Source organism: Lytechinus pictus, chromosome 3, assembly GCF_037042905.1.
Source record: "Lytechinus pictus isolate F3 Inbred chromosome 3, Lp3.0, whole genome shotgun sequence".
Lineage (NCBI taxonomy): Eukaryota > Metazoa > Echinodermata > Echinoidea > Temnopleuroida > Toxopneustidae > Lytechinus > Lytechinus pictus.
Window position 1 is genome coordinate 69,802,317 of NC_087247.1, and position 8,264 is coordinate 69,810,580.

Below are 8,264 nucleotides of genomic sequence, written 5' to 3' on the forward strand. Positions count from 1 at the left end.
CATTTATAAAAAAGAAAGAAAGATACTGTCTGTTTATTTTTGGCTAGAAAAGACACAGCTTCGAAAGAAACCAAGTATCAACATACATACAAATGCACACGTGGGACTGTGATGTACTCACCTATGTTGTTTTATGTGTATTAATGCATTTGGAAATCGGTCTTTTTGAGTCAAAAGAGAGGTCATAATTCTTCTTTTTAATGCTTGCAAATAAACAGGTTACACCAGATTTTAGTAATATGGACTGTAGAAGGGCATTTCATTGGTGTAAAATGTGACTTTGACGTAGATTTTCAAAGTCCTGTGGAAGATTTCTTAGCAGCAACATTTCGTATCGCAGCTCCCTAAGTCTGAATAGTCTGCTAGTCACGCCTCAGTAACAGTCTTTCTGCATACCCACCCACTCAACAATATCAGTGAATTACCAAATGCGCGCAAGCATTTACACAATACAAGATAGTTTTGAGGCAGAGCCGAGAACTGGAACCGCCCAGACTCAACGGGCTAGCGCAAAATTCTTTACACTACCTTTTGGCATGTGCACGTGGTGGGTTTGATTGACACTGCTAACAGTGCTATTCTTTGAGTTAGCTCACTGGCTGGATTTATGACAATATATCACTGCAAGTATGACTGTACATACAACACACAACACATCCATACACCCTGCGGTCACACACTGCTCTCAAACTCCCTTGCTAATTATTCCCTTGGCCGTGTGTGCACTTATGGGCGGGATTTAAGCAGGGCAATCACTAGCATATATACAACACATCCATGCACCCCAGCATTCATATACATTTCTCAAACTCCCTTGCTATTCGTCCATTGTGTGCACTCATGGGCGGGATTTATGAAAAACAGCGCAAGCACTAGCATACGTAATACATACAACACATTCATGCACCCACGCGGTCACACACAGCTCTCAAACTCCCTTGTCATTCGTCCATTGTATTCACTCATGGGCGGGATTTATCAGCGTAAACACTAGCATACATAATGCGTACAACACATTCATGCACCCATGCGGTCACACGCAGCTCTCAAACTCCATTGCTATTGGCCATTGTGTGCACTCATGGGCGGGATAAATGACAAACACAGTACAAGTACATGTTCCTTGTTTGTATTACTAGTATTCATTCCAAGTTCCACTCCCACCATACCAGTCAGCGCAGCTACCGGTAGGTCATAAGTAGGTCAACTTTTTATGAGTCATTTCTGACATTCCAGGAATCTTGATTGTTCGAACTATTCGATTGTTAAAAGCTCTAAATAGCTAGCACCTCAAGAACAATCTTGAAATATGTCTTGACCGCACTGTAACTAGATCTATGCCGATTTTTTATATCCGATTTTTTCCTTCAAGGGGCATGATCGAAGATCGGCAAGTGATTGCCGATTGTTGTGAAATCGAATGGAATCGGTTGCCGATTGCAAAATCGGTTACAAGCTTAACCAAGTTACTTTCACTTTGTACATCTTGTATGTAAATCTTGTTTGCTGTTATTTTACTTTGCTAAAATTGATTTGTGGTAATATATAAATTGTTCTTTTGTAAATATGAAATGATTGAAAGAGAATAAAAGAATTGTATTGTTCCCAGGTTGTGTGGACTTTTTTAAAAATCTCCATATAGACACACACTCATAATAGTAAAGTAAATAAATAGTGCATAGCAAACTCAGCTCAGATAGATGTACAAAACAATGATTTTTCCATTCTTCCTTTTTGAATCCTAAAACCTACATGTAGATTATGCAGGCCCCAAATCCAGTTTATTTTCTCTTTTCCAGCATATTATAGCAGGAGAAAATCACAGAATAATATGCTGCAGAATTAGATCAATGCATAAAAGGGGGAAACAAAAATAATTTTTAGAATAGTATATTAAAAAAGAAAACAAAAATAATAAAATAAATAAGTGAAATAAAACAAAAGAAAGAAAATGGAGAAAGAAAAAACAAAGAACAGGGTAAAAAAAGAAAATAAAAAATTTAGAGAAAAAACAAAACAAAAGAAATTGAAAGAAAAATGAATAAAACAAAATTAATTAAAAAATGGGGAAAATTATTATTATTTTTATAATTTTCAGTAGAAATATATTCTTTAATCAGGCATATTCAATGGGAAGGGGTATAAATGGTTTAACCACTATGAAAAAAAAATGAAAGAAAAAAATAAGACAACGGCAAAAGTTATATCTGGAAAAAACAGTGTGAGAAAAGTCCTTCCCTATATTTGCCAAAATGCTGGAAAAATTCACATTTCATATCAATGAAATGCCTTCCCAAAGTATTTACTTCCTCAAGAGTGGTTGAAGAAGTCATTTATAAAAAAGAAAGAAAGATACTGTCTGTTTATTTTTGGCTAGAAAAGACACAGCTTCGAAAGAAACCAAGTATCAACATACATACAAATGCACACGTGGGACTGTGATGTACTCACCTATGTTGTTTTATGTGTATTAATGCATTTGGAAATCGGTCTTTTTGAGTCAAAAGAGAGGTCATAATTCTTCTTTTTAATGCTTGCAAATAAACAGGTTACACCAGATTTTAGTAATATGGACTGTAGAAGGGCATTTCATTGGTGTAAAATGTGACTTTGACGTAGATTTTCAAAGTCCTGTGGATGATTTCTTAGCAGCAACATTTCGTATCGCAGCTCCCTAAGTCTGAATAGTCTGCTAGCTGCAGTAGTTTCATGCATGCAAAGCTCACGCCAGACGGCCAGCACGGCCGGCTGGATAATAGTTACTGTATGCTATAGCGGTAGGCCTACATACTGTATATATACTAACCTCGTACACGGGACCGTGTTTGACCCTGGATTTCGAAGTAGTCGGCAAACATCGCTTCATTGCTGAAGTAATATTTGCCGAAACTCCTTCTCGCTACGCACCGGGGCTCTTTCCGGTAAGTAGCAATACATAAGAAAATTATACATATGATTTGTAAATAATTTCATTACAAAAAGAGCAAATTTCGCTTACCTTGGCCTAGCAAGTGACTTCGTTTGTCTTTTCTACGGAAATACAAGGAAGCCCGTTGGTGGCGCTAATAAATTTCACAACCTTGATTCAGCTCCTCGGTAATTTTATAACTGTGTCTAAATTCTTTGAATGCGCAATTCTTATGATTAATTTACTAACTATGGGCACCAATAAATGAAATACCTTCAAAAACATAATTCAAGATTACTATCACTCATCCTAGGAACGAGATTATAATATAACCTCGTTCTCGGCAGCATACAGTGCTAATGTGCAAATATACATTGCTCATTTTCCCCCCATCCGTCATTCAAAGTATCACAAACTCGTGCAATTTTATAAATGTGATACTTAGCCTAACATCTTTTCAAAAGAAGATCATTCTTACTGACCTTACAACATTAAAAAAATGAATAAAAACTCACCGAAATTTATGCGTGATGGCGATTGATCCTCTGGGTTGCTACTATGGTGTTCAACAGTGACAAATCGAAAAAGAAAAAAATCTCACGAAACCAGAGAGGTTTATCCACCCGTTTGGACGAAACTCAGCTCGTGATGCATTCTGGTAAGGAAGTCTCGATAGCCTCTATCAAGACAAATTGGCAATCTTGTTTCGTCTCGATAAACATATTTAAAAAATAAAACAGTGTAAATGACATTTTAAAAATGGAAAAGGGGAAAAGGAGAAGAGAGAAAGGGAAAGGGAAAGAATGAGAAGAAAAAGAACTTGAGGGGGGGTGCAAGAAAGGAAAATGGAAAGGGAAAAATGAGAAAAGTAGATGAAGGGAAAAAAAGAATATAGAAATAAAAAGTCCAACGCGAGGAAAGAGTGAAAGGAAGGAAAGGAGAACATAATGTGAGAAACTCATCCCGAAATGCTAATAAATGAGTGAGAAAGGGGAAAGAATTAAGAGATAGCAAAATGGAATCTATAATTAAAAAAAAAGAGGAGAAACGGAAAATAATGGTAGAATGGAAAGGCTATAGGATACGACCAAGAAATTAAAAAAAATGTGAAAGAAAGAAAAGGAAAGGAAAAGTGTAATATATTATGCTATGTTCTATTACTATTTAAGATTCTTATGAAAAGGGAACGAAATTTTCTTGATATTGAATTTTACTAAGAAATATTTGCCGCACTCTAAAGCTGTGTCCCTTCTGGATTTTTTTTCCCTTTGCTTTTCAAATTCATCTGGAATAATTTGTTCTCCATTTTGGTGCGAAAAAATCCCCTCCATTTGGATGCGATTTTTTTTTTCTGACGAAAATCGCTTGCTTCCTTCCTTCCTTCCTTTCCTCCATTCTTTTTCTTTCTTTCTTCCTCAGTCTTTTTTTCTTTTTTTAGGGGGAACTATTCCCTCTATCTAAAATTTAGGAGGAGGACGTGTCCCCTCTCGCCCCCCCCCCCCACTTCCGCCACCTGTGACAAAAATATAATTCTGATGTACAAAAATAGTGAAAAAAAAAAATTAGTGTCAGGTGATAAAAAGACTACCTTCGCAGGAACAGGCTTCACCGGAAACGGGTATTGATCAAAAGCATGAATATTCCTGCTCTGTGTTCGCGCTCCCATCAGCTTTCTTTTATTCAGCACAAGAGGGCGTTACGGCACTCTACATAGGATTCTATGGACAGACGAGGATAAAGAAGAATTTCCTGAAAATTTTATACGATTTCGAAAGAAATCATAGAAGGGATAATATTTCTTGGATGTGAAGTTACAACAGAGCTACAGTGGAACCAAAATCTTTGTTTGGTTCTTGACAATCAGTGGTAAGTCCAACTCTTTTACTCTTTTAGTCATAAGTTAAAAAATTGCCAGGAAGCAGGCCTAAACACTACTAAAAATTACCTAAAATTACTATTGGCGATGATAACACTTTTTTGCAATTAATTTAAAACGATGACTAATAAAAAAAAATTGAAAAAAATACACATGCCTGGAACGAAACCAGCGGTACAAGCTTTAACGAACGTCAATAATACGGTATACCAAATTCTATACAATGAAAAGATTGGACACTTCACGGACTTAGCGTAATGCCTTGCGTAGATTTGCGTGTAAAATAGTGTAGGTGCCTAGTCTTTCCCTTGTCATGTCTTTGATATGAATATAAATCGCGCGCCCTCCTTAGGCGTAAATTGATATCCACGCTGACCAATTTTTATCTCCGTGAAATCTTCACTAAAGATCAAGAAAATATACATATTTTTTTAAAGAAACTTCAAGGAGAAATCACAGAAGGATCTAAATGATTCGGTAAGTGTCATAGCAGAATGTGAAATACCAGATTATGCGTGATATTTTATGTGGGCAAAAGCCCAGTATATTTTGGATGTGTCGTGTGTGTCGCGTGCATATGACTGATATTCCTTCACAAGCGAGACGATATGAACCCATGGGTGTGTCAAGTCATGACTATGCAATCGTTGTGTATTTGTGTGTAGATTCACTCACACAAGCATGCGAGGTTAGTTGTACTAACCTCGCGGCACGCATGTCATTTCATAATGAATTTTGACGTTTTCATTCATCACACGAATGTGAGAGAATGACACACGCCAAAATCTTCACAATATACTAAATTTATTCATCTAAATCTGTTCATTGAATTAATTTTCAAACTATGCTCCAAAATATTCATAAAAAGGGATTTTAAACGCTTACCTTCAAATCTCAGCCAAGATACTCCGTCCGATCCTTAATACTGCGGTGGAAATTACGCAAACAACAATCGAAATGCGAATTTTTCTTATCGAACAGTCTAGATTCAAGTCGCCGGCGCATAATAGGAAATTGTACCAAAAAAATCAACAGGCATCTCATGTATAATCGCTGATGGCGCTACATCATAAAATAACGCTGAACAGCGAAAAAAATGCGGAGCGCCTAGAACGCAACCAGCAGTACAGCTGATCTGACGTAAACAAGCAAGTTTATTAAATAATATCGCGCGCCCTCTCTGTGCGTATAGAGAAAACCAGCGAATTGGCCGCATGCCTGCTTCGACATCAAGTAAAATCATCGATATAAAGTACCAGAAAGACAGAGAGGAATTGAAATTGGCTTCATATCGTTTGGTAAGTTTCATATCCAAAGCCATCTATGGGTACATTACCGCCGCCGTCCACAGGATAACCACTTGCACGGTACTTGCAATGCCTTTCGGGCTATATATTTTAAATAAGCAATATATATGGATTTAAGATCAGATAAGCTTTGGATATGAAACTTACAAAACGATATGAAGCCAATTTCAATTCCTCTCTGTCTTTGTGGTACTTTATATCGATGATTTTTCTTGATGTCGAAGCAGGCATGGCCCCGATTAGCTGGTTCTCTCTATACGCACAGAGAGGGCGCGCGATATTATTTAATAAACTTGCTTGTTTACATCGTTTACGTCAGATCAGCTGTACTGCTGGCTGCGTTCTAGGCGCTCCGCATTTTTTTCGCTGTTCAGCGTTATTTTATGATGTAGCGCCATCAGCGATTATACGTGACATGCAACCTGTTGATTTTTGGTACAATTTCCTATTATGCGCCGGCGACTTGAATCTAGACTGTTCGATAGGAAAAATTCGCATTTCGATTATTGTTTGCGTAATTTCCACCGCAGTATTAAGGATCGGACGGAGTAACTTGCTGAGATTTGGAGGTAAGCGTTTAAAATCCATTTATATAGATAAGTTCGTGCTGATTTTTAAAATTAGATTACATTATAAGATTAAGATTACTAAATTTAGTATATTGTGAAGATTTAGGCGTGTTTCATATTCTCACATTCGTGTGATGAATGAAAACGTCAAAATTCATTATGAAACGACATGCGTTGTGCGAGGTTAGTATACTAACCTCGCATAATGTGTGAGTGATCCAAAGCTTACCTCATGTAAAATGTAGGCCTAGATAAATTTCAAATTTTTACATAAGAATAAAAAACTTATTGCAAGTGCCGTGCCAGCGGTTATCGTTATCCTGTGCACGGCGGCGGTAATGTACCCATAGGTGGTGTAGATTAAGAAAAAGGGCGCATGACGAATTGGCTTGCAATTTGAACTGTAGAAAGTTGATAAATGCGTGCAAAATCGGGAGAAAAACTGCGCTACTTTGAAAATTATTGTATTGGTTGCCTGATTCGGGCCACCATTTGAAGTTTGAACTTAACAATTTTTTCAATAATGGTTGCCCGAGGTGAATTTCTGGTGGCCCTGGGCCACCGCTAATGTCGAGCCTTGCCTTACAATAGATGAGCTGTAGCTAGTGATTTACTCATGTACAATTTTTAGGATGATCACGGAAACGTGATATCGCCTATTCGCTTGCATGCATAAGAAATCACACGCACCACTCGCACTGACACTGACTGTATCTCATTTGAGTAGCTACTCTACGGCGGTACCGGTACCGTACCGTCGCCGTGGGCGTAGCCGTAGGCTAGCTCAGCGGACTCCCACAAATGGAACAAGTAAAAAAATAATATATATGATGTGAATTACTCTACCCTAATTTCATTAATTATGAATTTTCATGAATTTACCCGAATAGTACATCACCGCCTCACTCTCGAGCTCTCACAGTCGCGTCTTCACCCCAAGTTCAAGATCAAGACAAGACTCTACTCTCTAGTCTAAATCCTTCGTCTTTTGCTTATGCCTATGGTACGCCAGATGTTGCAAAAACAACAAGTTGATCAAGTTTATCGTTTATGCTTATCATCAAATAAATGGAAATGCTATATGCATTATTGGTAACTAGGTGTGCACTTGTTTTTTTTATCAACGTTTATCTGCTTTGTTCCATTATATCATTCAAGGGGTGAGGTAGCCGTGAGCCCCCCTCCACCCCCCCCCCCCCACTGTTAGCGCATTACGAAACTTTGTGTTTAAAAATGGATCTCCTCTGACACCCCAATTTCAAATTCCAAGCTACTTTCACTCGCCCCCCCCCCCCCATCCCAATATCAACAAGGAATGGTTATCCTTAAGTAAACAACCACTCTCCCTGCTTATCCACCTTCCCCCAAGGAGAAGTGACCTTCATAAGGCCTGGCAGAGAGGGAGAGAGAGAGCAAGAGAGGGAGAGAGAGGGAGTTAACTGGGGGTGATTGTTTTTAAACTTATTGTTATTTCGGCAATTGTGGGTCATTTTGCATCGTTGAAAATTTCAGTTCGATCTCCATCTAAATTTTGAATCTTTTTTAGACATGCTAATGTCCTAAAACAAATAGAATACAAATATATTCTTTCAAGATTACTGTCA

At 37.8% G+C, this 8,264-nt stretch overlaps 1 protein-coding gene across 1 annotated transcript in view; it reads right to left on the bottom strand.

The window, feature by feature from the left end:
- The window catches only part of LOC129280217 (uncharacterized), a 29,101-nt gene extending 21,444 nt beyond the window's left edge, over positions 1 to 7,657 (bottom strand). The window contains exon 1 of the mRNA XM_064097653.1: positions 7,543 to 7,657. The gene's annotated coding sequence lies outside the window, so the exon portion shown is untranslated. The remainder of the gene's footprint in view (positions 1 to 7,542) is intronic.
- Positions 7,658 to 8,264: the final 607 nt, after the last annotated feature.